The sequence below is a fragment of the Neomonachus schauinslandi genome, chromosome 4, assembly GCF_002201575.2.
Source record: "Neomonachus schauinslandi chromosome 4, ASM220157v2, whole genome shotgun sequence".
In the NCBI taxonomy this organism is placed as follows: domain Eukaryota; kingdom Metazoa; phylum Chordata; class Mammalia; order Carnivora; family Phocidae; genus Neomonachus; species Neomonachus schauinslandi.
The window spans coordinates 6,282,039-6,290,308 of NC_058406.1; the positions used below are offsets into that span (position 1 = coordinate 6,282,039).

Consider the following 8,270-nt stretch of genomic DNA (forward strand, 5'->3'; position numbering starts at 1 on the left):
TTGAGGAACAGGTTATGGAAGCCGGCAGCCCTACAGGGCCTCCCCGGCCACTCCAATTCCCCTCAAAGTTAAATCATGCAAGCACCAGCCCACACTCCCGAAGCCCCCCACCCCCGGAAGCACAGTTCCTCCGGGCCTCGATGGTTTATGGGCAGGCAATAGCCGCAGCACCTGGGAGCTTGCCAGAAATGCAGACTCTCAGGCTCCACCCCAGACCTGCTCAGAACCTGCATTTGAACCAGGACGCCAGGTGGTTCCAGCTGTCCGGAACATCCGAGAAGCCCTGCTGTGTGGACACCCAGCCCCGAGGCTTTCCGGATCTGTGCCCCACCAGAGCAGACTTCTGCTTTTTCTCTCCAGTGCCTTGGGCCCAGGCAAACCCAGGAATTTGCGTTCTGCCAGGAAGAAAAGCTGCAGAAGGGATTAGCCGGAGGGAGGGTCTCCTCCCACCTCTGGCAAAATAGTCTCAAATGCTTGATAAATTGGGGCTGCCCCAGAGTCTAGCCTCTCAGGGCTACCGGGACTATGGGCCCCAGGGCCTTGAAAAGATGTCGGGTGGGGCCAGGAGGAGAATCTTCGGTGTCGCTTAGAGAATACAACAAGGGCTAACGGTGAATACTGAGCATCGGGTCTCCTGTTGGTGCCTCTAATCCCAGGTTAGATGAAACCGAGGCCGAGGGAGGTCACCGTTATTGGTCCAGAGTGAAGCAACTATAAATGGCAGCGCCGTGGTTGACCCAGTTTCTTCCCTTCCAGAGCCTCATCATCCACAAGCCTGGTTGTTGGGCTCACCTGTTTCTCCCGGTCCCTTTCATCAGCCCGAGGCCTGTCTGCCTTCACGCGGCCACCTGCATCAACATCACTCACCTCTTCCCGCCAGACTCTGGCCCAGAAAGAGAAGCTGCAAATAACTTTATGGTCCCCTATAAGAACTTCCCAGAAACACTCATCAGCTCTGTAATAGGAGGCCTCAAGCAACATTTACACCCCAAACTCTATAAACTCCACTTCTGAATTTTTACCTCAGGTGCCCTCTAATCCGAAATTGTGATACCGTGATCCTGGTGCCTGGCTGGCTCAGGTGGTAGAGCATGTGACTCCTGATCTCAGGGTTGTGAGTTCAAGCCCCACTGTGGGCACACAGATTATTACTTAAAAAAAAAAAAAAAAATATATATATATATATATATATAAAATACACACACACACACACACACACAGGCACACACACTAGGGAGTTGGGGGAAGTAAGGAAAAGGAAGGTTTCAAAAAGAACTTTCATATGCTAAAGAGGACCGACCTACAAGATACCCAAGGCCTTGCCATTGTCAAGTTTAGGTTTTTTTCCCCTCTAGCAAGGTATTAACATTAAGATAGTTGGGAGATTCCCGGAGGAATGTCACACAGGTCCCACCCAAGAGTGTGTGGGGAGGGGGGGCAGGTTGCGGGGTGTCAGCTTTGTCTTCAGCCAGCCTTCTGCTCCCTCTCATCATAGATAGATAAATAGAGTGTGTGTATTGGGGTGTGTGTGTGTTTGTGTGTGATAGCTTGATCCTGGCCCAATCTAAGTGCATTGAAGACCCACCCTAAAATACACTTCAGCACCATCACCTAATATACCGGCGTGGCCTGCTCCGCTCTGAGATGCAGTAAGGCCCTGTCCCAGGAATATTCTTCCTTACCCAGGCTGTGTAGTTAATAGACGATAGTAGGAAGAAAAGCAGGTAGGGACAAGGGCCCCACCCCCACCCCCCTACCACCCCTGGTCCTAAGAGGAAACTACCCTTAAAAGGAAAAAGACCCTATCCTGTTATTCTAGGCTTTACTCGGTGCCCCAGCTTTAAGTCTTCCTCCTGGGAGGACTTATAACTTGTACGTGAGGGAAAGAAAGGGAATGGCCTCAGGCGTCCTAACCCAGGCCTAGGGGCCAGCTCAACAGCCAGTGGGATACCCAAACCGAGCTTGATCTGGTGGCCAGCCACATGCCTTAGGTCACCCTCTTGATCCCTGAGGCTACAAAACCACCCTGGAGGGAGTCCGACACCCTTTCCCAAGTGTGAAATACCACGTGATAGGTAGATGAGCACGAGGACAAAAACCTGATTGGATGACAGGTGCAGGGAGGGTTAATCAGATTAAAACAGCCCACACCAAAGAGCCCATAACAAACCCTAGATTTAAACACCAAATTGGCAATCCTCTCGGGTCCTTCCCTCTTTGGGAGCTTTGTACTATCACTCAATAAACTTTGTTTTGCTGCCCACCGCCCTTCATCTGGTCTACCTCTTCATTCTTCGAAGCGGCGTGATAAAGAACCACAGACACCTGAGGAAAAGAAATTCTGCAACATAGTCACCCCCCCTCCCCCGCACTGAGAAGCGCTACCTCATTTAGCCCTGAACGTGGTTATGATGTGGAGAACAAAGGCAAAAGAAATGTGTCCATTTCAGAGTTCTTTGTCATTTATAGTTATTGTTCTGATGCCCTTGTAAAATGAGTTTTGTCTTTAAGGAGATTCATAGAAAGGGCTTTTGACAAATACAGGTATTTGATATCCTTAAGATCATAAAACTGAAATGGGTAAGAATTTCCAGAACTAACTAAAAAGCTGCCTTCAAACTGAACAAGAATTAGTAACATGAGGCTAAAAACCGAAGAAGATGAGTATAGTTCTGTGACTCTTGTTTGAAACATTGCTGGTTCTCTAATGTTTGCTCTTCCAGATTAAGGAAACTTTCTCTTAAGATATCCGTGATTTATGGAAATGTGATAAAGTATTAATTTGTGAACACATTGTAGCATTTCTCTCTACCTGAACCCTTTAAAATTCAGAAGGTTTCAGTAGGGCGCCTGGTGGCTCAGTTCATTAAGCATCTGCCTTCGGCTCAGGTCATGATCTCAGGGTCTTGAGGTCGAGTCCCACATTGCGCTCCCTGCTCAGCGGGGAGTCTGCTTCTCCTCACTCTCCCTTTGTGCTCTCTCTCTCAAATAAATAAAATCTTAAAAAAAAAAAAAAAGGTCTCAGTAAGTATTCTTTCTTCCACAGCAATTATAATCATTGGCATAAGTTCAATAAGAATCTGTTCTCCTTGTAACAGGACACCATTGGAAACATTGGTTATTTTACCAAGGCTTTGACTGGAATGTCGTATTTGAGGGACATGCATAGACTCGGATATGACCAGCTTTAAGGAATTAAGTTTCACTTTATGAAACCCGGAGTCAATAGAGCCCCTTGGAAATGCTGGCCTGATACCTTGCTTACAGAGGTCCCAGCAGCCTTACCAGGTGAGTAAAGGATGTCACTTCCTGGCAGGTGCAGGAGCCTCAGGATATTTGGGGACCTCAAGAAGAGGAATGCGTCCAAATCTGCAGGTGCTACAGGCATGTGTGATGGCAAGTGTTGGCTTGGTTTCTGGCTTAGAGAGGCTACTGAAAGTCAATTGAGATTCCTTATGAAAAGTTCCAGCAAAGCAGATTTTGAAAGATCTATGTGATCAATCACTATTCCTGCTGAGCTTATGTAAACAACTGGGCCAAGTTTCTTAAAACTGGACTTGCTTTACAAACAAATTAGTCTGGATTTGGCTATCTCTAGAAATAAGGGTGATTTTAGAGAGAAAAAAGTTATGTTGCAATAACACATCTTTGCGGATGTTAAATTCTAGCCCTGATTGTCTTTGGAATGTTTGTTGGCCAAAGCTAGACAACTTGAGGTGAACTTCAGAGAAATAATAACAGATAATCTTCTGCTTGCTATTCTGTGGGCAAAATAACAGGACCGCTATGGGCGTATCATTATTTGAACAGCTGGAAAATGGGATGAATTCCCCAACAATTGTATAACTCAACTATCACCCTGACCAATTCTATGTGGCTGGGAGGACAAAAATCGTTCTTTAAAAGCCAGAGAGCATATGCAGCAGACTGGCTCAATCGGTTAGGCGGCGAACTCTTGATTTTGGCTCAGGTCATGATCTCAGAGTTCTGGGATGGAGCCCCGAGAGAATCTCTCTCCCTCTCCCTCTGCCCCCACCCCCACCCCTCGCGCTCTCTCATGCTCGCTCGCTCTCTCAAATCATCAATCAATCAATCAATCAATCAATCTTAAAAGAAAATAAAACCTGGAGCATACCCCACTCCATGAGATTAACTATGGACTTGTGGAGATAAAGGGTAGCCCCACTTTCCTAATGATGGATTGGATGATGCTCTCAGGGATGCCCATATTCCCAGACAAATCTCCCACTTGCCTGTTGATTCCTTGTAATTAGGATATTGTCAAGGCTAGACCTCAGACAAAGAGGGCTTCTCCATGGTTTTATCCCTTAGCCATATTTGTCCTGGGAGCCACCTCTATTGATGTAAAATTACAAATAGAGACTTTAGCCGTGCATCCGATAGCGACCTTTAACCAGACCCACCTCTAACTTGTGGCCATGGCTTCCCCCATCCTGGATAGGCCACTGTACTCTGGTTTTGCCTGGATGCATGGACGCATAATTAAACCCATTACCAATCCAGCCAACCTTCCAAATTTATTTATTTTTATTTATTTATTTAATTTAAGATTTTATTTATTTGACACACACAGAGAGAGAGAGAGGGAGAGAGTAAGCACAAGTAGGGGAAGTGGCAGGCAGGGGAGAAGCAGGCTTCCTGCTGAGCTAGGAGCCCGATGTGGGGCTCGATCCCAGAACCTTGGGATCATGACCTGAGCCAAAGGCAGACGCTTAGCCGACTGAGCCACCAACTTTCCAAATTTAGAACAATGGTGGACACCTTCTGTGTTTCATTGGTATGACCACCCAGCATCCATATTTATTCCCTCTTTAAGACTGGAGGATGTTGTTTGGCACATGGAAACTCTTAATAAGTACACAGTCAAAGCCCTAAATGACACTTAAAATAGCATTTCCCTATTAAATACTGAAATAACACCAACGTGTAAAGCAGTTTTACAAACTAGAATGGCATTAGATGTTTTCACTGCTGCACAAGGTGGAACATGTCCTGTCATAAAAACAACATGCTGTGTATATGTTCCAGATTACCACAGACATTTTTCTGGGTTTCTAACTGACATGAATGCTCACATTGGTGCTTTAAATGATCCCTCTCTTTCCTTTAATGGTTGGTTAAACTCCTGGGCTGGAAGAGGATTTTTGTCAACTATCAAAGGACTCTTACTTGGGCTCCTTTTTCTTTTTGTTATTCTAATCAGGTTTTGCTGTTTTCTGCCAGGTCTCTCTCCACCTGGTACCCAGACTCCTTCACTGCCATAACTCCAAGCTGACAGATGATCCTTTCCACTGGGGAAGAGCCATACATGCGGTCTCCCTTGGATTCGGCTGCCTCTGCCTATTTTAACTCCTATGTATATCAGCCCCCAACTGACCAATGTTGACCCATAGGTAGGGACGTCTCTATGCCCCTATTCAGCAGGAAGAAGTTACAGAAGATAAGACCTTCCTCCCTCAGCAACCTTAGAGACTTAAGTGTCAAAATTATTCAGGATGTGGAGAACAAAGGTAAAAGAAATGTAGATCAAATTAAATCTCCTTATGACTTACAGCCCACTGACAAGCACTTGGGACAGGCAGTGACATTCCTGAAGGAGCTCGGCCAAGTTGATGGTAATACTTTGCTACAGGCAAAAGGCAACCTTGTCTTAATATTAACCCGACCTCCAGGATCCTATAAGGCTCCTTTAACATATGAAAATCCTTTTGGAAACTTCCTTTGTCTTTACTACCCACCCCCCTCCAAAGTCTATAATCAGCTACGCCTCACAACTCCGGGGCAACTCTTTCTGCACCCCCGGAGTCCTGTTCTTGTGCTTTAATAAAACCACCCTTTCTGGGGCGCCTAGGTGGCTCAGTCGTTAAGCACCTGCCTTCGGCTCAGGTCATGATCCCAGGGTCCTGGGATCGAGCCCCACATCGGGCTCCCTGCTCAGCAGGAAGCCTGCTTCTCCCTCTCCCACTCCCCCTGCTTGTGTTCCCTCTCTCGCTATCTCTCTCTCTGTCAAATAAATTAAAAAAAACACAAAACTAGGGCGCCTGGGTGGCTCAATTGGTTAAGCGTCTGCCTTCGGCTCAGGTCATGATCCCAGGGTCCTGGGATCGAGTCCCACATAGGACTCCCTGTTCGGCGGGAAGCCTGCTTCTCCCTCTCCCACTCCCCCTGCTTGTGTTCCTGCTCTCGCTATCTCTCTCTCTGTCAAATAAATAAATAAAATCTTAAAAAAAAAAAAAAACTAAACTAAACTAAAAACCCACCTTTTTGCACCAAAAACATCTCAAGAATTCTTTCTTGGCCACTGAGTCACAGAACCCACTTGAAACCAGATCAGTAAGACCTCAGGAGACTCTAGCTGTAGCTACTAAGAATGTCCTGACCTCCTCACGGTAGGCACTCTTACTTCATGGAGGCTGGGTTCTGGACTCTGCTTCAATAAGTGATTCGGAAGGTTTTTTGTTTGTTTGTTTGGACCCACATGCTTCATTCAGAAAGCAGTTCACCTCTTCCCCGAAGTTTCTCACCTGCCAGGTGTGTGCTGGGCTGGCCCGGATAGAGGCCCGCTCTGTGCCAGGAACCAGGCAGGCTCTGGGGGAACATCCTGGAAGTGTCGTCTCTGCAGACACTGTGGCATCCCAAGGGTCTGCTTAGAAGGCCGTGGAGCAGAGGGAGGTGCCCTTCGGGGTGTCAGCTGGTTAAGGGCAGAAGTGAAAGACTAGGCAAGAAGGGAAAGAAGAGGGCTTTCCAGAGAGAGCCAACAGCATGGGACAGCACTGTGATATTGTGATTTAATAAGGAATACATATCTGGTCTTAGTTCGAGTCCCGGCATAAAGATCCTAAAGTCCTTGGAATTTCCTAAGTGTTGAGAGTGGTAAAGGCATTCTTGTGTCCATGTGGTGACTTTTGGAAAAGCCCGTAGGTAACCTAGAGATGGGCAGTCATGTGCCTGTAATGAAGTCTCCATAAAAACCCAGAGGACGGGGTCTGAAGGGCTTCTGAGTTGGTGAGCCCGCAGAGGTTTGGGGAGAGTGGTACCCTTCCCCCACACCTTGCCCCATGCATCTCTTCCATCTGGCTGTTCCTGAGTTATATATAGCCTTTTATCTCAACCAGTAATCAAGGAAATAAAATGTTTCTCTGAGTTTTGTGAACCACTCTAGCAAATTCATCAAACCCAAGGATGGGGTCTTTGGAACCTCTGATCATGGCCGGTTGGTCAGAAGCACAGGTCGACTTGAGATCTGAGGGGGATGGGGGGGCAGTCTTGTGGGACGGAGCCCTTCACCGGTGGGACCCGATAGTGTCTCCAGGGAGATACTGTCAACATTGAATTGAATAGTCAGACTCCCAGCTGGTGTCAGAGACTTGCTTGTTGGCGTTGAGAAGACACATGCACATTGCAATCATGGACCAGCTGTTTGCTGGGTGAGGAGGGGGGCGGGAGACGGAGACATGCTGGAGGCTTTGCCTGTTCCCTGCAGCCCCTATGGTTCAGTCTGGAGTCTCCTGGCCAGACTGTGCTTTGGGGGGTATGCAGGACCTCCCTGAGCAGGACAAGGGGGTGGGCGGGAAGGTCAGGGAAGAGGTGACGAAGGATGACCGAGGGGAGACAGGATGGACAGGTGCCTCATGGCACCTCATGAGGAGTGTAGGGTCTTGGGAAGGCTCCTCAGTGTGGGCAAAAGAGAGGCTTCTTCCATTCTATCACAGATAAGCATGGAGCACCTAGTTTAGAGACTTGGAGGCAAATGCAAAGGAGAGAGTAGCTAAAAAACAAACAAACAAAAAAAGCACCCCATCACAGTCATCACCTCAGAGGCAGGACAAGGCACTGCTCTTTCAGGACTATTTAAGTGTATGCATGTTGCATCTTAATAGCAGAGTTAATATAAAAAAGATGCAAGCCATTTCTAGGGCCTAGTCAATGTATTTTCCATTAGTTAATTTTATGAGGACTGATTTTTAGAATGATTTAGGTTCACAGCACAAGTGAGGAGAAAGTACCGAGGTCTCCCGTATACCCCGACTTTCACACACATGGCCTTCCCCGTTACCAACACTCCCCACCGGAGTGCTCTTTTTGTGACCTTGGATGAACCTACTTTGGCACATCATCACCAAGACTCTGTAGGAGCACATTAGGGTCCCTTCTTGGTGTTGGACATTGTGTGAGTTTGGACAAATGTGTATTTTTAAAATAAAGATTTTGTTTATTTATTTGAGGGAGAGCATGAGAGAGAGAGAGAG

General features: G+C 47.1%; 1 protein-coding gene and 1 non-coding gene across 2 annotated transcripts in view; one reads left to right on the forward strand and one right to left on the reverse strand.

The window, feature by feature from the left end:
• The window catches only part of LOC110575117 (solute carrier family 2, facilitated glucose transporter member 5), a 35,794-nt gene that overhangs the window by 23,565 nt on the left and 3,959 nt on the right, over positions 1 to 8,270 (reverse strand). The gene's annotated exons all lie outside the window — the stretch shown is intronic.
• On the forward strand, positions 1,067 to 1,139 carry TRNAR-CCU. Its single transcript has one exon. It is a non-coding gene; the product is annotated as a tRNA-Arg (tRNA).